At 37.1% G+C, this 25741-nt stretch overlaps 1 long non-coding RNA gene across 1 annotated transcript; it reads left to right on the top strand.

Moving 5' to 3' along the window:
• Positions 1-5997: 5997 nt before the first annotated feature.
• LOC125100158 (uncharacterized) lies at positions 5998-23506 on the top strand. Its single transcript, XR_007127465.1, has 3 exons — positions 5998-6076; positions 8591-8600; positions 23492-23506. It is a non-coding gene; the product is annotated as an uncharacterized LOC125100158 (long non-coding RNA).
• The last annotated feature ends 2235 nt before the right edge of the window (positions 23507-25741 follow it).

The following is a 25741-nucleotide window of genomic DNA, read 5'->3' as shown; positions in this document are numbered from 1 at the left end:
GGCAGCGGGGACGGGGGGAGCTTGGCAGAGAGCCCGATGCAGGGTTCGATCCCAGGGCCCTGAGATCACGACCTCAGCCGAAGGCAGAGGCTTAACCCACTGAGCCACCCAGGCACCCCACAAGTTTCAAACAATATCCAAGGTTAAAAAAAAATGTACGTGTTTGGGGTGGGGAGATGGGATAGGTGGGTGATGGATATTAAGGAGGGCACATGTTATGATGAACACCAGATGTTACATACAGTAATGAATTGTTGAACACTACATCAAAAACGAATGATGTACTATAATCTGGCTAAGTGAACATAATAAAAAATTTTTAAAAATCAGTTCATAAAACAAAAAAAGATAATAAAAAAATGTATGTGAACCAACCAAACATCTCTAGACTTTCTCGGAGATGATGCAAGAAGATCATGAAAGGTTTAGAATTCAATTCTAAAATAAATAAATTTTATAATTTTAACTTATAGGAATTTACATACTAGAAGTTGACTGGATAACACAAGTTATGAAGATACATTGTTATAAACTCTCATCTAGCCCAGCCTGGCCTGTTAATCAGTGTAGTGGAGGGGGGAGGGAGGAAAAGAATGATAATGTTGCTTTTGAAGATGGTCTAGCCACTATACTTATGTTAATAAGCAAAATGTGAAAAGTATAATTAGTCCTACAAGTGGGCAGAAATTAGGCCATCCTGCTCATTTTAGAGTCAATCAGTCAAAAAATATTGATTGAGCCCTTTTTCTGTCTCTCACCACTGAGATGTGGGGATAAACAATAATGACAGAGTCCCTCTCCTCAAGGAGATTAAATTCTAGGGGAGACAGAAGAGACAATAAGCACATCAATAAGTAAGATTATATCAGAAGTAAATAATTGTGGACCAAAAAGAGATAAAACAAGATAATGAGGTAGAACCATCAATGGTGGGAATTGGAATTTCATTAGCTATAGTGGTTCGTACGGAAAGATGAAAGAAAGTATTTTGCCAAGGGTCTGTGAAGAAAATGAATTTGGATTATTTGGGCAGTGTGGCTAAAGGCGGCAAAGGGGACAAAAGGAAGGGTTCGAGTTTAGAGATCTAAGCAATCTGTAGATCATATGGATTTGGGGACCACGTCAAGGAGCTCGAATTCTTAACATCGCTATTGTTGCTAAAGGAAGCCACTCTAGGATTTGAAACATGGGAGGGAAACAACTTGAATTTATTTTCAGGGGAGCCTGGGTGGCTCAGTGGGTTAAAGCATCTGCTTTTGGCTCAGGTCATGATCCCAGGGTCCTTGGATCGAGCCTTACATCGGGCTCTCTGCTTGGTAGCGAGCCTGCTTCCCTCTCTTTCTCTGCCTACTAGTGATCTCTATCTGTCAAATAAATAAAATCTTTTAAAAAATTAAAAAAAAAAGAATTTATTTCCAGAGGAAAACTGGAAGCTCATAAAGGTTAAGTAATACATAGGCCTTTAAAAAATTGAGCAAAATGATGAAAATGATGGAGGGGAAGTTTCCACGACTTAAAACAGAAATGAACAAAATACATTAATTAATAATTAAAACAAAAGGAATCGCCTCTATCAGTGTATAACCATGTTCGTTTACTAAGGCTGCCAGAGCAAAAGCACTGGAAACTGGATGGCTTCACAACAGGAATTTATTATCTCACAGTTGAGGAGGTAGGAGTCTGAAATTAAGGTGTGGGCAGTGTTGGCTCCTTCTGAGGGCTGTGAGGGAACATCTGGCCTAGGTCTTTGTTCCTGCTTTGTGGATGACCATCTTAATTTTTATGTGGTGTTCTCCATATATGTACACCTGTATCCAGAATGCCTTTTTTTTGTTTTTTTTTTTAATTTTTAAAGATTTTTTAAATTTATTTATTTGACAGAGATCACAAGTGGGCAGAGTGGCAGGCAGAGAGAGAGGAGAAGCAGGCTCCCTTCTGAGCAGAGACCCTCCCCCCAATGCAGGGCTTGATCCCAGGACCCTGAGATCATGACTTGAGATGAAGGCAGAGGCTTAACCCACTGAGCCACCCAGGAGCCCCTGGAACGCCTGTTTTTTATAAGAGCACCCATCCTACTGGATTAGGGACTCAACTTAATCCAGTCTGTCCTCATTTTTAACTGATTACATCTGTAATGACTCTATTTCTAGATAAGGTCCTGAGGTTTAGGACGTCAGCATATGAATCTGAGGGACACATAATTCAACTCATAACAATATTTTATTAAACAAACTGAAACTGTTAAGATATAAGCAGAAAAAATTTTTTCCCTTCCTTAATGACTCTTTAAACTCACTGTATAGAAATTCTTCCTTACCCTTCCGATGAAATCTTAAACTCTGTTTTCCTTTTTTTTTTCTCAGTTTCAAGAATAGCATTACTTAAAAAAAAAAAAAAAAAAAAAACAAACAATAAAAAAAAAACCATGCCGGTGGCACAGTTATATAACTTCTTATATAGGGAGGAGGGTATGAGCAGAGATTCTCTTTCCTTGCTCCAGCTCCTACTTGCCCTATTCAGGAGGCTGTTTTGGGATTTCTTTAGTATTTTGCCCTGGTGAGGAGAGTGATTTCGGGCAAAGGGCCTTACGAGAATTGTGTACCAGGCTAGGGAAACATTTAAAGCTGGCTTTTGACCTCCTGGGCTGCTTTTGTAGATTTAAAAATATAAATACATAAATAACCCTTTTTGAGAACTTCTAACTGCACATTTCAAGGTGGAGGGAAATGAGATGACTTCTTCTGTTAGAACACCACTACTCTGTTCTTGTGTATTGGCTACACAGGCTTGTTTTTGATGAGGCCATTGGCCCTTCGTGGTTCATGGCTATCTCAAGCTGAGTTTCATTTCAGATAGCTTGAGGCTTTTTCCTGTGGCTTTCACTGAAGCTTCTGGAACCACATAGATTTTCTCTGAAGGCAGTACTGGGACAGTCTGCTTCCAATGCCTCTCATTTCTTTCTCTGCTCTTGTGACTCAAAGCCACACTGCACCCCACATTTTGATTTCCAAAATATGAATTACATCGTAGCACACCATGGGCCCTGTTCTAGGAATCATAATGCAATTCATTCTGAGTGATCCCCATTAAGCCTCCTCTGTGGTCCTTAATTGAGGAGGATGCAGCCTCTATCCATTTTCCAAGGGGATGGCTTGACAATAGTTTAAAAGAGGGGGCTGGAAAACTTCTACAACTTTCTCTGATTTTTCCTGCAAAATAATGATAATAATAATAATTTCTCTTCCCATTGCTTGTTGACTTCGGTCTTTCATTATTTGTCTGTGGGTGTTAGATGAAGGGTCCCCCCAGCACTTTTGATGCTCCACTTTTAGAAGTGTGGCTTAGGTCTTTGGTATATAGGGGAAATGGCACTGACCTTTTTGTTCTTGATCTCCGTGGTCTCACCTGGAATTGAGATAAAGGAGTCTCACCTGCCATTTGGTTTCACACCTAATAGTGACGTTCAGGTTATAGGAGGGATGGAGTCTGCGAGGCTGACATACAAAATCCTCTTCGTTTATTTCGGGCACTTCTCTCTGAACGGGGAGAAGTCCCCACGAAGATGACTTTCTGTGGTATGTCTCTCTGTAACTGATAGAAACCTCAGAATTGGATTTGTTTTGATGCCCTCTAGAGATCCATTTACCTCAAACATCTTGATACCACTCAAAATCAGAGATCTTTTCTAGAACACAGGTGGACCTATTGCTATGGATCTTCATCTGGGCGTTTTGGAAAGACTTCAAGTGGTGAAAAACTTCTCTCAACATGTTTTTTTACTGTTTTGTTTATATCCCTTTAGGAGCTAATTCATCCCCTTGTGCTGGGGTGTTGGATCCAATGGTTTACACCTGAGGCCTCTGAAGAACTGTCCTCTGCAGACCCTAGCCAGGTCATCTCACCTGGAGATGGTTACGTAATTAGCCCTCCATGCAGGGGTAGATATAAATCCCAGAGGCACAAAAAGCACTTCAAGACACCGCTGTGTAATTCTGCTTCCGTGTTTCGTCTCTGGATGAAGCTAAGGTTAGATTTTACCTGAGATCATAGTCTCAGTTTACATCTTTTCCTTTCTTTGTTGTCTTCTTTGTCCAGCCAAGATGTTTCCCTTGAGAGCACTTTTGTCCTGAGATGGGAAAATTTTTAGCTCTTTATTCTATCCTCATAGTAGTCCAATTTTTCTGTTTCTCTTGAAGGTCAGGTTGAATAATTTCCAATTTTTCAAGAAACTGTCCATTTCACTCACTTTCAAACTTATTGAGCTTAATGTTTTAATGACCGTCTTTTGTCTTTTTAATACCCATGACATCTGCGATGATGTCTCCTTTTTCACTCTAAATTTTCTAGGTCTTCATTTTCCCCTTTATTTTTGAAAGGGAAAATTTATTTATATTTTTCATTGTGCAATGCTTTTCAGGAAAGGGGTTTTCGCTTTATTGATTCCATTTATTTAATTATGGATTTCTATTTGAATAGTACTTTATTGCTTTTACTTTCTTCACACTTATTTTTCTAACTTTCTAAAGTTTTTTTCATTTTTCTAATATCAGTAAATACTTTTCTCTACCATTTTTCCTGTTTCAAACTGGTATGAGGTACTATTCACTATATCCTAATTTTCATTATAATTCTTTATTTGATATGAGTTATTTAATGCTTAACATTTAAGTTTTTCATTGTCAGTGATTTTTACTGTAACTTGGAGTGGCCTGAGAATGTACTCTGTATGATCCCAATTCTTTTAAATTTCTCTAGAGTTTCAGTTCGCCTCCTATATTCTCAAGTTATGTATATCTTCCCTGTATCCTGGTTGGAGGGGGTAGAGGTTGGGCTAAGGAGAGAAAAGGGTTTTCTCCAGTTGTTATTTTCATAAGCAGTATTATATTGAGGTTGATTAACCCACGTGGTGGTGTTCCTAACTGCTGGATCTGTTTGATCTATATATCACTGAGAGGTGTCTTACTATCTCCCTCTACCATGTTGGATTTAACAATGTTTGCCTATCAGTTTTCCTTACTTTTTTGCTTAGTGTATTTTGAAAATGCATTTTAGGTTCACAGCAGTTTAAATATTAGTATATCATCAGTTAAGAATTTTAATCATGCCTAAAAACTGTCTTTATCATGAACAATGTTTTTTGCCCCAAAGTATTCTTTGGTCTGAGAGTAATATAGCTCTGGGAGCTCTTGTTAAGTTAGTATTTTCTTGATTTATGTATCTTTCCATTCATCTTCCTTCTCATTTTTCGATGTCCTTATTTCTAGACTCTTTTCATTCAGTATTTGAAAGGAGGGTTGGTGTTTTACACGTCCTAGCAAACTACTTTTTTCCACTGGAGTGTTTAACATATTATAATTGCTGACAATATATAACTGTTAAATTATTTGTTATCACTGTTTTGTTTTTCTTTTTTCCCCACTTCTCTAAATTTGGTATTAAGGGTTTTTTGGGTTTTGCCATTAATTGGAATGTTTAAACGTATGAAATTTAGTCATTTTCTAAATTTTATTTTTTTATTTGCCTATAGAGTGTTGGGTCCGTTATTAAAGGAATGAGACTGAGGCAAAGTGAAAGTTATGCAAAGCCTTATTCTATGCCAAGCATTGGAAGTTAGACTGACCGGCCAGGGGAACGAGACTGAGACAAAGTGAAAGTTATGTAAAGCTTTATTCTATGCCAAGCATTAGAAGTCAGACTGACTGGCCAGGGCCGCCTCTGAAGAGAGCAACGACCCCTTGGTCTTACAGGCTAGTTTTATAGGGCACAACCGCAGACATCTACATATGTGGCTTTGGCTGATTAGATGTTTCCACCTGTCTGGCCTTGTTTTAAGTGTGTGTTTTAGTAACAGTTACCTGGAACTGATATCAATAACTGTTGAGGCATTCATTAAACAAAATGGCCTTTAGGTGTGTGTTTTAGCAATAGTTACCTGGAACTGATATCAGTAACTGCTGAGGCATTTATTAAACAACAAAATTTATTAGGCAACATGGAGTCACTATGGCTAAGTAGGCCCAGGCAGGCCCTAGGGGTTTAACAGGTTTTAACGTGGAATCAGCCCCAACATAGAGTAGTTACATGTCTATGTCTACTGTTTCAGTGTACCTTTAAAAATTTTAACATGACTAGTTAAATGAAAAATTAAAATAACACTCTTCATCAATGCAATATAGGAATGTTTTAATGCATATAAATTCCCACCCAGTTTATGTAATGCTGTCCTATGTTTCATTATGTATTTTTTGATTCCACAAATAATACTGTCTTAATAGCCAAATTTATTTGTATTACATGAATTAACCATTTTCATTGGTTTCACTCCTTCTTACATGATTTTCTGGAATGATTGTTTTTTCATAAACATGATAATGGGATTTATAATAAATACATACTTGGTTTTTGTCCCTGTTTGTGGCACTGAGCTCATAAAACCCTTGGAATTTCTAAGTGATAAGAGCAGTAAAGATATTTTTATTTGTAACAAACCCCTTTAAACCACATGTGAGTTTGTGTTAATGAAGTGACTTTTTAAGGAAATTTAATTTTTTTAAGTGACTTTTAGAAAGCTTCAAAGATTGGGGGCTTGTTGCCAGGGAAACCAACCAGGAAATTGGAGAGTGGGAACTTGTGGTCCCACTCCCACCTGCACCCATTCTCCACTGGAAGAATAGAAGGGCTAAAGGTTGGATTGTTTGCCAGTGGCTATTGTTGGAGTCATTCATGCTAATACAGTGAAGGCTCTGTTTAAGAACACAAGGAACTGGGTTTGAGGAATTTGGGGATTGGCGAACATGTGGAGATGGTTGGGGAGAAAGGTGCTGCTGGAAAGGGCATGGAAGCTCAGTGTCCTTTTCCTGTTCTTTGCCTTGTGTTTCTCTTCCATCTGAGTTTTCTGAGTTATATCATTTTATAATAAACTGGTAATCTAGTATGTGAAATGTTTCTCTGAGTTCCTAGAGGTGATCTTGCAAATTAATTGAACCCAAGAAGGGGGTGGTTGGAACCTCCAATCTATAGCCAGTAAGTGAGAAGGCCAGGTCACTTGCTTCTGAAAGGGGGCAGGGACAGAGAATGGGTAGTCTTGGAGGACTGAGTTCTTAACCTGTGGGATCTGATACTATCTCCAGGTGAATGAATTGTGTCAGAATTGAGTTGAATCATAGGACACCCAGCTGGTGACTTGTGGTGTGGTAAAACCCACACAATTTGGAGTCAGAATACTACCAAAACACATCTTTTGACATTATGCTAGTGAGAGTCACTTGTAATTCATTGAGATTTTTGATTTTCAACACTCAAATTATTCATGAATCTTGAAAAATTCTAAGCTATACCTTTTCTACTAATTCTGGCAATCTCACTTGGTATATTGAGGATCTTACTATATTCTTTGATCTTTTAATGTCTTTTTCACATTTTCTAATTGTTTCTGTGTATTATATCTCAAATTATTTAGAACTATCTTCCAGTTTCCTTATAGTGTGTTTTTTCCAACATACTGTTAGTGCGTATAAGTGATTTCTAATATCACTTCAAATGATTTCACTTAAAAAATGATTTGACTACTACAGTTTCCGATAGTTGTTCACATCAGTGGTTATTTTGTCGAAGGAGTAGGTTGTGAATAGGGATGGAAACATTTATGAAAGAGTTGGTGGTTTAGATTGGCCTTGAAGAATGGATAGGATAGATGTTCTTCACCTTTAGAAATCTTCTCCCAATCTATAATAAGGTTAAAACATCAGTATAATAAAATTAAACACACATGCACACACACAGTCACAAGTGTATGTTTTTTACAATTTGAAATTCAAGTGTTTTATTTTACCTCTCAATAACTTACCATGTATATCCCCAGAAATTAAAGAAATTAAAATTTAATGCAGTATTTTCTTTGGAATAAATACTCAGGATTTTCCAGTTGTATCCAAATTATAAACTGCAAACTGTTCAATTTCAATCCAAGATGCAGGGAAGGATCCTGTATTGCATTTGGTTGTCATTTCTTTCTTGTATCTTTAATCGAGAATAGTATTTCTTCACTGGGGCAATTTTGTCCTCAGGTGTGTGGCATTATTCACTGACACATTTGCTTAAAATGTGTGGGAAGTGGGGAGAAAGCTATTGGCATCTCATGGCTAGAGACCAGTGATGTCTCTGAACATCCTACAATGTACAGGACAGTCACCTAAAACCATTCTGCAATCTGAAATGTCAACTGTGCTGAGGTTGAGAAACTCCAATCCTGAATTTACCCTTCATTTTTTTCTCCCCTCTCATGGCATTGTTATTTTTGAAGCAGCAAGGACAGTTGGCATGTAAAATACTGTAGAATGTTGAGCAGTCTGGCTTTGTCTGTTTCTTCATGACTAAATTAAACATTTTGGCAAGAATATCATGTAATGATCTATGCCTTGACATTTTTATGGTCTCTTGTTCTTCTTTATTTTTCCAATACCTTGCTTTATTTGCTTAACTATACTAAATACCTTCTTATCTCATTACATGCTATTTCTTTAGATCTGAAGTCTTTGGTGGAATTTCTTGGTTTTGTTTACTTATTTCAACTGATTCTCAATCATAGTAGTATATTACTTGTTTTGTTTTTTGGGGGAGTAATACTTGATGATAAACTTGTATCCCTTGCTTTATATGTAGGGACTCTGACACCCAAAATTAAAGAGACTATTTTTTTACTTTTAATTTTTAAAAAGTATTTAAATTTCTCTTTTTTTTTTTTTTGCCAAGTGGTTAGTTAAAATTAGTGGACTCAAATGCACATGACTGCTTACAATTTCTCTAGGAAGACAGGCAAATAATTTCTACCATTCTTTTTGTTTTGTTTTGTTTGGCAGGGTTTTAGCTAGTTCATTGACTGAGGGTGTTGCCCTTCTGGAGTATAACAGTATGCTGTATTCCCCCCCAGATTTATCTTGCTCTAGTCCCAAGTCTGTTCTCTGTACTTAGGTGGACACAGGTGCTAGGTTGGTGGAGATTGGCATATCCCCCAGAGCAAACACCATTACTTCTTACATGTTTTGTTTTGGACTCACCTGTGACCTTCAACAAATAGTTTGTAACTTTTCTGACAGCTCATCTATACATGTAGAAATATCTTTTCTCTATTTTGTCCAATATTTTAAGTGTTTCCTGCCCTCCCTCCTGAGAATTTCTTGAATGTACTCTTTTTTTTTTTTAAGATTTTATTTATTCATTTGACAGAGACACAGTGAGAGGGAACAAGCAGGGGGAGTAGGAGCAGGAGAAGCAGTCATCCCACCAAGCAGGGAGCCCGATCTTGGGCTCGATCCCAGGACTCCAGGATCATGACCTGAGCCAAAGGCAGACGTTTAATGACTGAGCCACCCAGGCACCCCTCTTGAATATACTCTTATTTTGTCAGAAACAATGTCCTTTTATTTAAAATGTACATCCGATTGTCACTCCATGACATCTACTTAGGACTTTGATGCAAAGGAATGGTATCCTAAGCAGTATCCAGGAATAGAGAGAGCTATTGTAAAACTGGGCTAAAGAAACTTCCAAAGTGGGAACTGACATCACTGCTTTTCATTTTTCCCTTTTGCTGTTATTTATACCAAATCAAGATCAAAATTTACCTCTATATCGATGTTGACTAAATGCTAACTACGGGATGAATTGCTCTCCTTTCTCCTTCTTAATTAATGGCTTATGTATGTCCTATCTCTTTTTCTCTGCTGGTGTGCCATTTTCAGCTGGATGCCTGACTGTTCTTTGGCTGTCTGCAACTTTTGAAAAGAGGCAAATTTCATGGTCTTGTTTGTCAGGAGGGGCGTAGAGGTCCATAAAATGTAGCAGATATCCAGTAGATATTTTTATTAAAGATTTATTCATTTCAGAGGGGGAAAGAGTACACAAGCATGCCAGAGTGCATGGGGAGGGGAGGGCAAAGAGGGGCAGGAGGGTGGGCAGAGGAACAGACAATCTCCAGCAGATTTCCTGCTGAGCAAGAAGCTGAAGGCAGTCTAAATTCCACCCCCCCTGAGACCATGACTTAAGTTAACATCAAGAGTCTGAGGTTTCACATACTGAGCCACCCAGGTACCCACAGTAGATATTTTTAGAGTCCTTAAATAGTAATAGTTTTAGTTTAATGTATTTGCTACATAGGTATCGAGCTCCTTCCTTGCAACAAAATATTAACAAAGTTGGAAGGAAAGCCGTGAACAGTTAGGGCCTGATTTTATGTGACTTAGTAAACAACTTGGAGATGCAGCTAATAAAGCATTACAGTAGCGACTCAGAAAAAAACCAGAAAATTATAGAGAAATAACCGGGTTTTAATAGAACAAAAGAATAATAAATATCCTTTGAAAAAAAAAAAAAAAAGCTGAAGCCTCCGTGAGGGATATGCTATTTGAGTAATAGAGGGGGGAAAAAAATTAAAAGTAGAGCCAAAGGTGAAATTTCAGTAGACATGAGGAGCTGAATGAAAGCAAGGTATTGGACTTGAGAAAGGAGATAATGTTGTAAGGTTAGAGGACAAACTGCGTGTATCCTTGTAATTATTTTAAGGTGTTCTAACTTATTAAAAGAAGTAGGGGACCAAAAAAGAGTTTTAGAAACAAGACAGCTCACATTTGAACACATTGATTCTGACTAGTCTTTGTAACATGGGAATGATAGAGAAGAGCAGGACAAAAGAAGCATGCGGTTAGGAAGCTGATGCAGTAAACCAAATGAGGTCAATAGGACTTAGATGGTGCTAAGAACCTGCCGGTGAGGGAAGCAGGTAGGAGCAAAATACATTTTTGAATATGAATTCAAAATATAATTTTGAATACCGAGTAATAACTTTGATGGATTGGACTTGGAGATTTAAAAAACCCCTAATATCTAAGGACAGTAGGAGAATTACAAAAGATGTAACAAACATAACTAAAACACAAACGTAGTAGTTACTAATGCAACTATATTGATAATCATTTTAAGTGAAATAATTTAAATGCACTAAGTAAAAGGCGGAGGTTGTCTGAGTAGACCCCCAAAAAACCTCAGCTATATTTTTATCTCAAGAAACCCACTTTAAGTGATCAAAGAAGGATTAAAAGCAAAAAACAAAAACAAAAAACAAAAAAACTTAGAAAAGCCCAAAGTCAGAAGCAGGAAAAAAATAAAAGGAATCTGAAGCCTCTGGCAGCAATAGGTAGAAGAGATAATAATCATAGGCAAATTAGCTCAAATACTCACATTAAAGGCTTATTTACCTCAGATCCTATTGCCTAGCATAGTATGTCCATCTTCCAACCAAATAATTAGAAAGCATTCTGAGGGCAAAACAAAATGAACAATTTAAAGAGCCAAAGCAAGGGGCACCTGCGTGGCTCAGTGGGTTAAAGCCTCTGCCGTTCTTTGAGGTCATGATCTCAGGGTCCTGGGATCGAGCCCCACATCGGGCTCTCTGCTCCGTGGGGAGCCTGCTTCCTCCTCTCTCTCTGCCTGCCTCTCTGCCTACTTGTGATCTCTGTCAAATAAATAAATAAAATCTTAAAAAATAACCAAAGCAATCATCAGAACCAGTGCATATTTGACCTGGGTCTTGAAAATAGCAGACAAAGATTTTTAAATAACTATGATGAATATGCTAAGGACTCTACTGGAAAGAGGGCACTGCATGCAAGAACAAATCGGTAGTGTTCTCATTGATAATGAGAATCCTAAGAAACAAAATGAACTACTGGACAGAAAAGACCACTGAAACAGAAATATAGAATACCTCCGATAGGCTTGTTAATAGACCAGACATCACTGAGCAAAGAATTGGTGAGTTTTAAAGTGTGTCAGTAGAAACTTCTCCAGCTGAAATTCAAAGAGAAGATGATGAGAGGAAAAAAAGTGATGGAGAAAGATAAACTATGCCAACACTAATTAAAAGAAGGCTGAAAAGCTGTATTAATTCCAGACAAAGTAACCTTTACAAGGAAAATTATCAGGGATAAAGGAATTACATAATGATAAAGGGTCAATTCTTCAAGAAGACATAACAATCTTAAACACAGTGTGAACTAAAAGGTGTGGATGAACCTAACAGAGCAGCAAAATATATGAAGAAAAAGACTGGTAGAGCTGAAAGAAGAGACAAATCCCTTAATATAGTTGGTGACTTCAATATCCATGTCCTTAAAAGATCCATCAGGGATAAAAAAATCAGTAGATACATAAATGACTCAATAGTTTTATCAATTAAGTTAATCTAATTGTCATTTAAAGATCTCTTTATCAAACAACAGTTGAAGTCCTATTCTTTTTTTTTTTTTTTTTAAAGATTTTATTTATTTACTTGACAGAGTGAAATCACAAGCAGGCAGAGAGGCAGGCAGAGAGAGAGGAGGAAGCAGGCTCCCTGCTGAGCAGAAAGCCCGACGCGGGGCCCGATCCCAGGACCTGGGATCATGACCTGAGCCGAAGGCAGCGGCTTAACCCACTGAGCCACCCAGGCGCCCCTGAAGTCCTATTCTTAACTTTACATAGAACATTCACGAAGGTGGCTCACATTCTGGATGGTAGAATACACTTTAACAAACTTAAAAGGTCTGTAATCCTTCAGATCATATTCTTAGCCCATGATCGATAAAAGATGTCTCAAAATAAATGGGAAAATATTTTGAAAAAAGGAAGAATATATAATTTGCCAAATTTACAGGATATAGTGAAAGCAGTCCTTAAAAGGAAATTGGTAACACTACATGCATATCATGCAGAAGAAGAAAGGTCTAAATTTCATAACTAAGTTATCACCTTAAGAAACTAGAAGAGCAATTTAAGTCCAAACCAAGAAGAAGGAAAGAAATAATTAAAATTAAGGTAGAAATCAATGAAAGAGAAAATGGGAAGGTAAAACCAATAAAACCAAAAGCTAGTTCTTTGATAAGAACCATGTCAGTTTCTAAGCACTGGCAGCGGATTCAAATGAAAGTGATATTTGCTGATGGGGAGGGGATGAAGATTGAAGGAGAGACACATTTTGTGAAAATAAGTAGAAGATTTAGTATTGGACTGGATTATATTAAAAAGAGATTTATTATGAAGGAGGCAAATATCTGAATTGGGGACTGAGGAGAAACTTTGGCTGCAGTGGTATGATTGGGATTCACTGGCCTACACACCATCCTGGAGTGGCAGAATAAAAGGAGATCCCTAATAAGTGAGGAAAGGAAGTAGACTTCCTTGCTTCTCCATATCACGGCTGCTAACAAGCCCTGGTGCATCCAGTGAAGTGCCACTATTTTCATGGGCCACATGCAGCCATTTGGTGGGGTGAGATAGTGGGGTGGTCCATGTGCACAATGAAGGGTGACCTAGAGGAAGGAGGGAGGGAAAGCAGTGTGAAAAAAGAACACCATGAAAATTTTTAAACTAAAGGGTAGCCAAGAGCTAAGTTGCAGCTACAGGCAAATGAAGGCTCTGGAGGATAGAACTACTCAGTCTTCTGAATGTGTGCAGAACTGATACCTAAAGAAAGGGAAATTTGAAGATGCAGGAGGAAGCTTATGAGGCCAAGATGGAGCTAGTTACACAGTATATATAGATGGACTAATTACCCAGTATTGTCTACGGACTATGTATTCTGTGGTTAAACTCAGAGCTCTATGTAGATTACTTAAGCATCTTTACAATAATCCTCTGGAGTTTATTTTCTTCATTTTATAGTGTAAAAATTAAAGTTTAGAGAAATTATGAATGTAAACATTAAGAACAAATAAGAGAGCTGAATTCTGAGCCAGAATTCTAACTGGATCTGAGGCTAAGGCCTGTTTTCTTTCTTTTCTTTTTTCTTTTTTTCTTTCTTCTTCTTCTTTTTTTTTTTTTTTTTTTTTTTTTTTTTTTTTTTTTGGTACTGCTTTGCTTCTGCTCTTTTATTCCTGCCACCCCCGGGCTGCCCCTTCCCCTGCCTACCACATCTGCAACCACCCTGAACCTGCAACTGAATGAACTTCATATGATTTACTTGGGATGGTAAAATTCTGAAATCAGAGTAGAGCTATGCCTTGAGAGTGGTTCCCAGTTCTTCCACATTGGCCTGTGAATAAAGTTGATGAATAGACCTAGACTGCATACTCTTTGATTCAATCTTTCCCTGTGTATCCAACAATACACACTTAGTATTCTTTCTTACCTGAAGTGCTTCTTCCTGACTATTTGTAGGATTGCTGCTTTCTTTTTACTCAAATGGGACATTGAAAGTCACTTCCTTAAAGAACCTGAAGCAGGAGTCCATATTGGGGGTAACACTGAAAAAGTGAATCATGGGCAGGGATTGGCAGTACTCACTGCCCAAAAACTGTCCAGACAAGATGCTGAGATACTGAGAATTGAGGTTCCATTGATAAATTCGTTCTCTGTCTTCCACGTTCTTGTTTCATGATCCTAACCAAGTTAATGAGCTACTCTGTGCCAGTTCCTTCACTATAAAATGGAGATAATAATAGAACTTCTTAGAAGGGCTTTTATAAATATTAAATGAGCTAATTAATATAAAGTGCTTAGAACGGTGCGTGGCACGTAAGTGTTCCACAGGGTCAGCTTCTAATATTATTAAAGTCACATCTGTTGTGAGATGGGTTGCAATATTATGCTCTCTTAGCGTGATGATGATGATAAAACATTTAGTCAGTCCAATTCCCCTTTTCTTTGATTCTGTATTTACGAAGGAATTTCCCATGGATTGATTGGCTTCACTTTTCAAATATGGACAAGAGAAGAAGTCTGGCCCCCTCTGCTTAGGAACCATGAGAATTGGTTTCCTTGTAAATTAACTAACTTTCTTATTAAAAGGACCCTATAAATCTTCTGTAAGGGGAAATTGTCTGGGTAGACTATCTAAACCTAGAATATTCTTGTTTCCTCTGTCAGTTATTTCTCCATTAATGAAGGTTTATTCAAAGCTTCTTGAGCTTGGGAAATGTTAGTATATCCTGATATTAATCTGCTTTGGAGGTGTTCAGAAAAGCGGGTTGGACAGCAGATTAGTGACTTTCTGGATGATATGTCAATGTCTTGGGAGAGAGTGGGCAGCTTTATCCCAAGAAGACAACATACAATCCCCTTACACCTCCCTATGCAGTTTTCTCATTTGCATTTTTAGAATCCATGCTATTATCTTTGTGTTACAGATGGTGATCAGAGGAGCAAAGTAACTTGCTCAAGGTCGCATAAGCATAAGTGGCAAAGCCTATACTCAGACTGTGCTTTGACTGACAGCAGAGTCTTCCCACTGTATATATATCTGGTTCCAATAATAGTAAATACAAGAATGATTGGAAAATTGTCCCTTTGAGGATAAAGAAGTCATTTGAAATAGTTGTTTAATAATGAGAGCTCTGTAGAAAGATCTTAGTAAAATCAAAGGAATACTTAAATCTTAAATACGCATTTATGTGTATAACTACTGTCTCAGTAAAGACAGTAATAAATAAGCATAAATAAGCGTGCACATTTATGTCTTTAAACAGATTTTCCAGTATTTGGTTTGTTCTTTATGTGACTATTTTAAACTCAACAAAGTGTGGGCTAATAGGTTTAATTGGTGTGCAAGAAGAACATGCCAGGGGTAAATTAAAAAGACATTTCAGAAAATTGCTATTTATTTAATGTGGTGTACAGATTATAGCTTTTTTAGGAAATTGAGTAACTTGGAAGTTCTAATTTTTTTTTTTTTTTTAACATTCCAACCCACCACTGAAAAGTTTGGACATTCATGATTGACTTGCTGTAAGTACCAACTTAACACGTACATCAGTAATGTGGCTTATAAACCCATTGATAAGGTGGTAGAAGCTCAAGTAACCTAATCATGCTGCTTTGTGGAGTGTTGTTTGGCTCTTATTCTTGTTTTAAGCATCTCAGCTTGAAGTGGTTCCTAAAGAATAGTTTAACTACATTCCAGCCACTCTCTTCATCTTTGCCTGCTATCTGCACTGTTGAGCTCTGTGGACCTGGTTTCATGCTTGGCTCAGTTTCTACAGGTCCTTATTAATGCTATAATAAATATTAACAAATCCATCCACATGTCAGAAGGCAAAGAAAAATATAAGTAGGTCAAAATGGAAGTTTACAGATTTTTATAGAGAAGAACAATGCATATAATACCTGCAAAAGAAAATGATCACAAATAGTTTCCAGAGACTATGGAAGAGGTAGGGAAAATGCATTAATGCTCCCCCCAACCCAGAAGGCTTAAGAACAGTAATATGAAAAACTAAAAATTCACTTACATGTGATTTGGTAAGAAAGAAATCCAACATTACTAAGAAGGCTTGTATAAAAAGACTACCATTAAAGGTGAATTTGAGGATCTTTTCTTATAAGATCTCTGAGTCATTCTTTTTATTCCCCTTGTATTGTTCTGCTTCAGTTTCCCATCATCCCTAATTTCTGGTTTCACTTTTTCTTCCAGGCATGGCTTTTTCAGCAAATTCTAGCCTGATAGAATAGTTTCCTCCAAATACCACTCTCATGACATGATCATCTCTTCTGGCCCCTCCTTTATTTTCTACCTGTGTCTTTGGGTAGCACTATGCACCTTGCCAATATTAATGTACTTCTCAAACTCTTCCACTTGGCTTTATTTGTCCTCCAGTTCTATGCTATAATCTCATGAATATAGCGTATATTTTTTAGTATTTCATCAGCTTAAACAGATACTTAAATAGAATCTTCTCAAACAAAATACTTCTTTCCATGTAGTGTTTTCATTTGTGGAAGAATAGATTCTTGTACCAAAAACTGTTAAAATGAATTATTTCCAAATAGGAAAATAAAGAAACTGCTAATGTGTGTTTATGCAAAATGAAGATTATAGTAGTAGGAATGGCAACTTCAAATAGAAGCTACATCACTTAGTGCTAAGACTTGCGGTAAATTTCTAAGTCTCTGTTCCTGAGTAGTAAAACGGAGAAAATAATGTTGAATTCATATACTTGATCATCTAGACATTTGGGCATTTTTGCCTTATAAACAAACATTTATAAGGTAAGCAAATGTTTAATTCTTAATATATTTCCTATTTCCATTGTCTTGGATGTTAATGATTTTCTATCAAGCCACATTTCTCTATGCAAATTCTTTTATGAAGTTTGTGGTGAACATTCTTTTAACAGTGTTTTACTCTACTGAGTAGTTATAGGAAAATGTGAAATTTAGATGGCACAGGTTTAGAAAAAAATGATAAATACAGTCTCCTAGATCTAACTTAAGAAACAAAAAACTAAGTTTTCTACCATTATACCAATTAAATGGGAAAGACAATAATTAAAATAGAGTAATTTCAAGATATTAGTTCAAAAATTGTATCAATCATGTGAAACCTATTCACAGTCGATGAAAGTTTTAAAATAGGCATTCCATAATACTACTAAATGAAATGCGTTGCACTAATAAAAGTTGGACATTTCTTAAGGTTCTGCCAATGTAAGCAAAGACAAGTGATTCTAGTCCTAATGTCAGTCTGCTAATCACCATAGCTAATCAGTCCTGGCATTCTCATGGTTCAGTGGCCAGCAATGGAGTAAATGGCCAGTCTTTGGTATTAAGGAGTTAAATACTCCTTAGTCCAAACTTTGAAAAAGTTTTGCTCCATGCCCTTTTAGACAATGACTAGCTGTTAAGCTCAAAACTAATTAACATTTCAAAAACTAGTGTTAATCAGTATTAGGAACACTCTAGGGAAACACTTCCCTGCAGAGACCCCTTTCTTCTTTTGCTTTAAAGCAATAACTTCTAAATTATTACTTTAATTTTAAGTTGTGTTTGGCACATAGTAAACAAACCTAAAAATCACTAAGCTAAAAGAAATGGAATCAAAGGTTGTTTCTTTATTTCTTATTCTTTATTATAGAGGCAATGTCTTTTGACTTGACTGTACTAGTTTACAGAAACCAACTCTAAGATGTGCAATAATCTTGCTCTTTAATATGGGTCCCTAAACTAATGCTCCCAGAATGTATGAGTAGATACAACTTAATCCCCTATGGCATTACTGTTTTACTCTTGTTTTCTGCAGATTTAGAAATAGGGCTGAATAATTGTCCATTTGTTTGAGATTAAAGTAATTGGATTTAAAATTTTGTATTTGGCATTGGGAAGTGTCTTTGCAAGCAAAATTCCTGCCCACCACTCCATTTTACACATGGAGACCAACCCTGAGGGCCAAGCTCGGAGAAGTAGCTATTGGTGGACATGTATTGAGAATGCAGATGTTTCTAGTTGCTTTCTTTGCTCTTCTCACTGATGAGCATCTGATCAAGTGATAGCAATCCTCTATTTAAAATTCCATTTCCATTTCAATGGGATATGTGAGTCGCACTAAGTTTTACTTTCCCAAGGACTTCTATGCGTAAGATCTTTTCAGAGATTTTTTTCTGTTTTGTTTTCTATAGGCAATAGTTTTTCTTAGTGGTCACAGATCTATGTAAGTCTTCTAGTAGGTACTTGGTGACACTTGGTTACATCTGGACTCAGGACTTTATGGAATCAAATCCTTGTTCCTCCATTTGATAATTTTATATACTGTAGCTAAGGTCATGTTGCTAAGATTTTGTTTTCTCATCTATGAAGAGAAGGCAACAACAATAGCTTCCTCATGCTCACTGTGAGGTGGAAACAAGACCATTCATGTCATCTTTCCTAGTAAGGTTTTAATAAAGCACTAAAAGCGATAAATACGTATTTTGGTTGTAAGGTCAAGACGAATTGGAAAAATGAGCTTGTACCCTGAAATGCGGAAGTCCTGCAAGATGCTTCTGAAACCATGTATGTATTTGTGGGGATACTTGTTTGATTTGTGGTGGTTTTGTCAAAGAAGCTGCATATGAACTATGTAGTGATGGGTTCCTTGCAACCTTGGCTTATGGACATTGGGGAGGGTATGGGCTATGGGGAGTGCTGTGAAATGTATAAGCCTGATGCTTCACAGACCTGTACCCCTGGGACAAATAACACATTATATGTTAATAAAAATAATTTAAAAAAAATGAAATGAGTGATTCTAGAAAGTTTTTTTGGAAAATAATAACCTGAGAAAAGAACTCCTACCTGTGAAGATTGCAAATAGTCACAGCAGGAGCGAGAGGAGTGATGACTGACAAGAGTTTTTTCTAGTTTACAGGCTGCATCTTACAGTGTAAGTGATAAATAAAATCTTGAAGCCTATAATAATTTGAGATTGTGGAGAAAGCGACACTGAAGATATCTGCTTTGGTCGGACGATGTGCTCATCTTCAAGCCCTCTGTGAATTGTCCCTCTTCCTAGCGGTCCAAGGCTCTGCACTGACTTAATTGTAACCTTGAGAGTTTTGCAATAGACTTTTACATGTAATGACATCCAGTCCAGCAAGCTCCTGGGAACATTTGTTTTGGCCACCCAAGCTGAGATGTTTCCCCTAAATCAAATTCCTTACTAACACAGAAAGTGCTCTTGGGATTTACATGTAGCTAAGGAAAACTCCAATTTTTCTCAATCATTATTTAAACATATTTGCCAGTAGCTTCAAACCCATTCATGGAAAGGCCAGTGGTACTGTTCTTCATGCCTCTTTGCAATAATTTCAGTAATTAGAACAGACAAAACCACAGAAATTATGAGACGATGTGTTCTTTTCTGTGGTCATGTTTAGTTCTTTGAGTCCTGCTGCTGTTAGCCACCATTGAGTCTCCAGGGTGCGGCTTGTGTGGGTGGCAGGCAGCAGTAATTCTGTAAGTAGTTGTGGTTTCTGTTTACTTTTTTTATTCATGCAACCTAAGAGCTTCCAAGAGGCAGATACACTTTCCATCCATGTAATAACTGAGAGACCAGGAGGAGTGGGAATAAAGAAAGAGGATAGTTTTCCTAGTTGAAAACTAGAAACTTAATTCCAAACCGTTGTTGCTCTAACATAAATTCGCCTACTACCTCAACATCAGGAGGAGAAAGTTGGTGAAGAAAGGATTATTTAGGAGGCAGTTGGGTTGAAGAGAAATTCTAAGAGTGTAAGAATTAACACACATAAACCTTTATTGGAAAGAAGGAATGGTGTGGTTGTATACCATTCTGTGCAAATCGAGGGGGTAGGTATTCAAGGTGGATAGCATTTATTTTTAAAACGTAAGTAACTACGTATCTCAAATACTGTCTTTGGGGCAAAGTAAATCATAGGTACATTTATGAGTATGTGGTATATGTAGTATCATAGGCCGTTAAATAGCATGATTGTACATGTACAGGACAATAATCCATATACCAGAACCTTAAAAACACGTAATGGAGAAGTTGACACTAAAAAGGGATTTTTCTCTTTCTACATAATATGTACCCGTAATGTTTGAAATTAAGCAGCAAGTATGGTTTCCTTTTTTAATAAGACATTGGTGAAGAACCCAGACTCTAGATTCAGACTTGTGATTACTAGCAGTTTTTTTTAAATTTTATGTATTTAGAATTGTGTACTCTACCAGCTGAGCCAACCAGATCCCCTGATCTCACAACTTCTTAGTGAAAACTTCCCAATTTTTTCTAAGTATGTTTCCCTATTTTTCACTATGCAATGACCATGTAAATGTTCTTCTTAACATGTCATATACTACTAGTTTTATTTATTTGTTGATCTGCCTCCATTGTGAGTGTTTTAACATCAGTGAGGATAGGGTTGATAGTGGTTTTGCATAGCACAGCAGCACAGCTCTGGAAACCGAGTTCTAGCACAGTATCCGTCCATAGTATACAGAAAATTAATAGCTGCAGAGACTTCACATGATTTGGCAAATGAAATGGTTGTAAAGAAAGATCTATTGATGTGAGCAACCAAAAGGAAAAACATGCTTTAAGCAAGCCTCAGAGTAGCCTAGATTCAAGGACTTGCCAGTGTTTGTACACTCTTAGTCATTCCTTCCCTTCACCTTTTTGAAGCTCTTGTTGGTCACAGAGATGGTGTGATTTTGAAGTTGTCTAGTTTGTCATCTGAAGGGAAATCGAGAGCTGCCCTAGAGAAAGGTGAGTCAAGCCCATGTCACATGCTTAATCCTTGATAGGAGTGGGGTGTTCAGACTGTAACCTCCTGAACCCAGGGCTGTTACCAGTCAGGCAAAGGAATGTTGGGAAGAAGGAAAAGATAATTGGGCTGCCTGGGTAGCTCAGTTGGTTAAGCATCTGTCTTGGACTCAGGTCATGATTTCAGGGTCCTGGGATCAACCCGCATTTTGGGCTCCATGTTCAGTGGGGAGTTCACTTGCCTCTCTCCCCCCTCTGCCCCTCACCTTGCTTGTGCTTGCTCTCTCACTCTCTTTCTCCAATAAATAAAATCTTTTTTTTTTAAAGGGGGAAAAAATATTACACACTTAAAAACCAATAGCTTCTCATATAGTGGTTCAGATTTTTGAGAGCTACAGAGCTTTCAAATATCTTGGACTTCTTGTACATGACAAACAAAAACTCTGGTAGCTGAGGTGTGGCTACTTTCAATGTTACCTATTCAGGTCAGTGGTGATGAATGTCAACCGTTGATAAGGCCAGCCCATTCCTCCACCTTGGCAGGGAGAGCCATTGCAGAATAGAGAAATATGGACTTAATTGGTGATAAAGCTGTTAGAGAAGTGGGTAATTGGAAATGAATGCTATAATCCTATCCTGGAGATCCTTGTCATGGAATCATGCAAGAGACAAACATATGGAAACTAGTTTTTCCATAGCAATTACTAGGAGAAAAGTAGAATGAAAACCCTATACTATATTTTAAAATGCAGTAATAGAGAATGTTGTATACCAACCAGATTTCATTATATACTTGCAATTTAGAAATAGGAACTCAGGAGACTCTATAAAATCAGAATATTCTCACTGAGTTAGGTTGAAAATAATTGGTGCAATAGGGGGCTTATCTTGCCTTCACTGTCTTTTTTCTCCATTGCTACTTTACCTTCTGTGTGCACAAAATTAATGAGTCTGGATGACTAGATTGAGGAACTAGTGATATTTAGCTTCTGACATTTCTAGAAATGTTATTTTTATTTTCAAAATCAAAGATGGTTGTCTTTGAATACTGTATGTGCATGCTGAAAATACTTTGGTCTTTGATCTTATGATACTGCATAAAAATTGTTGAGGTTTTTTGTACTTGATAACACATACCAAAGAATAGTTATGAAAGGGGAGGTAGACCTGGTGTTGTTCCATGAGTCCTGAATGGACATGCACAGGATCGTTAACTGACGGAGAAGTTTCGTCAAGGAAAATCTTTGACTGCTTTGATAAATGCAGATGATGATTAAGTATGTGACATTGTTCCCATTTATTCAGTGCTGAATCAATCAGTGCCCCAAGTCAGCCTGATGCAATGGGCTACTCTAGATGTGGTCTTCTGAATAAGACAGAGTGTTAAAATGAGGTCATGACCACTTTTCATGGTACTTTTTTTGCTTGGCTACATTCCAGCTTCGCTAATTAAAGTCTGTTTTTCTAAGACCCCTTTACAGTTTTAATTGGGTATGTTATTTCTTGTGAATTGTATGGAATTGTTATTCACTGTCATAAGCAGTGGCTGTATTTCACCATAGAGGTGGTTGCATTTCATCATCAGGATCAAAGGAAGGGAAACATGAATATAACTTTTTTTTTAAGAGCACTTTGCAATGCTTTGAGCTCTATGGAAGAAAGCATTAAAAGGGAAAATAATGGTGTTCTTAAAATGTAAAGTATTGCTATTATCATTTTTGAAAGAAAACCTGGAGATTGAGAATGTGTTTTCTGGTGAGCTTCAGGAAAAATTACTTTACAGTTTCAGAAAAAGAGCATAAATAGGATTATTAATTGCAAATTTAATGAAAAACTTTGTTCTTTCTGAAAAGTCTCTATTATCTGAGTCTAAGGAAAATAGTTGGAACTTCTAAGCCTTTATGAGAAGAGATTTTGTACAATACACTTGTTTCTAAGTGCTGAAAAGACTACAACTGCTTCTCAGTTTATATTAGCTAAGGTTTTATTTACAGTTAATTTTCTCTACTTTCTATACAGATTGACAGTCTATATTGAACAAATATACTCCTAGACAAATGATAAATTTTCACATCACACTGAGCCTTTGTTTAGCCTATTTTTAGTTACCTTAATTGATTTGGTGAGTCACACCTCTTGGAGGGGTGCCCCCACACACATACTCATGAGCACGTATGAAATGAGAGTCTCTTGAGCACAATAGCTGGATGGAGGGAAGAGGAAAAGTAGCTTTCTGCTACAGTGGTAAAACCAATACAACGACCCGCAATTCTCCATGCACTTACATTTTTAGGATCCCGAAATTTGGTTGGTCTAACAGAAGACAGTAAAATAGAATACCACAGAAACAGATTTAAAAAGCAAGAAGTACAAAGGGATGAGATGGACATGCAGTTGTGATTTAAAAAAACCTAACAGTGGTAGGGGACAGATTTGCTGCAGGTATAGCCCCAAGTTTGGTCTGTACAGCTTAACAATTAACAGAAGAAAATATTTTTAAAGATACACCTGAGCTGAGTAGTTCATGGTTTTTTGTTTGTTTGTTTTCTGTTCCCCCCCCCCGCCCCCGCTTAGATAAACTCCAAATTGCTTGGCAATAGAGAACCATTCTTGAAATCATTTGAGATTTCCTCCCCGCTTAGAGAAACACTCCGCGATTTAACAACAAAATACCCTCAAAAACACCCCTAGAGGAGACATGATTTTTCACAGAATTGTTCGTTGTAAAGATCTTCAGAGTAATGTACAGAATTGCACAAAAACACAGTGCTATAAACTTTGGGTCATGGCTGTCCAAGCTCACATGTAATATAACTCACGTTAGCTCTACACTGGTCTGCCTGCTAAATTCATAACTTACACCTCATCACGTTGTACTATTAAATATGGCAGTGTTGACTTACTATAATGTTGTTTATTCAGTAACATGAGAATAGTGCTCCTTAACCTAGCTGTCTCACTATGTAAATTTCATGTATGTTTATATATACAAATATTCATGTGAATGTACATACCCCGTGTAAAAGAATACCTTGTAAATTTCTATCTCTGAGCCCATTTTTTCTTATCACTAAACTTATCACTTACTACTATCTTAGAAAAGTGCGTGTGTGATACACACAGACACACATATATCACTCTCAGGAACACAGAATTGGACTAATCCTAATTCTTTTTTTTTTTTTTTTTAGATTTTATTTATTTATTTGACAGACAGAGATCACAAGTAGGCAGAGAGGCAGGCAGAGAGAGAGGAGGAAGCAGGTTCCCCGCTGAGCAGAGAGCCCAATGTGGGGCTCAATCCCAGGACCCTGAGATCATGACCTGAGCCGAAGGCAGAGGTTTAACCCACTGAACCATCCAGCTGCCCCCTTAATTCTTGGTTTTGAACACACTATCATCTTTGGTCCTTGTAGGGTCCTATTCATTCATTCATTCATTCATTCACTCACTCACTCACTCACTCACTCACCCACTTAGGATGTAATGAACATCCCTGAACCCAGCATTCTAGCCCTAGATCTAAAACATTACAGATAAGTTTCACTAATATGCTGTTTCTCTATTCAACCTTTGCCTTCTTCAGAGGCGTTAGCCACCATCCTAAATTCTGTGTTTATCATGTTGCCTAAACACACACATAAACACACTTATATGCTTGAACAAGGACTACAATGAAAGTTTTAAATTTTAGGGTGCCTGGGTGGCTCAGTGGGTTAAAACCTCTGCCTTTGGCTCAGGTCAGGGACTCAGGATCCTGGGATCGAGCCCCGCATTGGGTTCTCTGCTCAGTTGGGAGCCTGCTTCCCTTCCTCTCTCTCTGCCTGCCTCTCTGCCTATTTGTGATCTCTGTCAAATAAATAAAATCTTTAAAAAAAAAGTTTTAAATTTTATAAAAAGTATTTATGCTGAATATAGTCATCTGTGGCCACCTTCTTGCCCTCAAGTATAGTCTCACCATATTGTCGCAGGAATCTGTAGTTGCCTACATTGTAATATTTTACTATATAAATAAATAATTTTACCCTCTTTTCTGGGTATGGTATGTTGTAATTTTTTTTTTACAATTATACATATTACAGCATACATTTCTGTGTATATCTCCTGGTGTAAATGTGCAAGAGTTGGTCTTCAGTAAGTACCTAGGAATAGAATTACTGGGTCCTACATTATGTTCAACTTAACAAGGCAAAAAGTCCTTTAATTTATATTCCTACTAGGCATATTTAAGATATTTTTTCAGCCCACATTGTCTCTAATAGTATTCTAAAACTTCCTAATATTTGCCAAACAAATGAGAGTAAAATGGTATTTAACTTTGGTGACGTTTTATTATTTATTGCTTAATAATTTATAATCTGTTTTCTTCTACTAGAATATAATCTTCATAGAGCCTGGTGCTTTGTCTTCCTTATTTTATTCCCAGAACCTGTGATAGTGTCTGGCACACAGACATGCTCAATGAATAATTATTAAATGATTTACTATGGAGTTATTTATAATGGATTATAAATTGATCTTTGGTACCACATTTATATATAAGAAAATACACATAGCTAGGGCTTATAGTAAAATTTTAAAAGTAACTATTTATGATAAAAGTAATCACAGTCTATTTATTCACCTTTCTGAACCGGCAGGCTATGATATTATTTAAGTGAAAAATAGTAAGTGACATTGCAAGGATTTAAAAGGAAATTTTCCCACTAATAATCACAAAGATCTCTCTAAAAC

The sequence above is a fragment of the Lutra lutra genome, chromosome 5 (assembly GCF_902655055.1).
Source record: "Lutra lutra chromosome 5, mLutLut1.2, whole genome shotgun sequence".
Lineage (NCBI taxonomy): Eukaryota > Metazoa > Chordata > Mammalia > Carnivora > Mustelidae > Lutra > Lutra lutra.
This window is presented reverse-complemented; position numbering and strand designations above follow the sequence as displayed.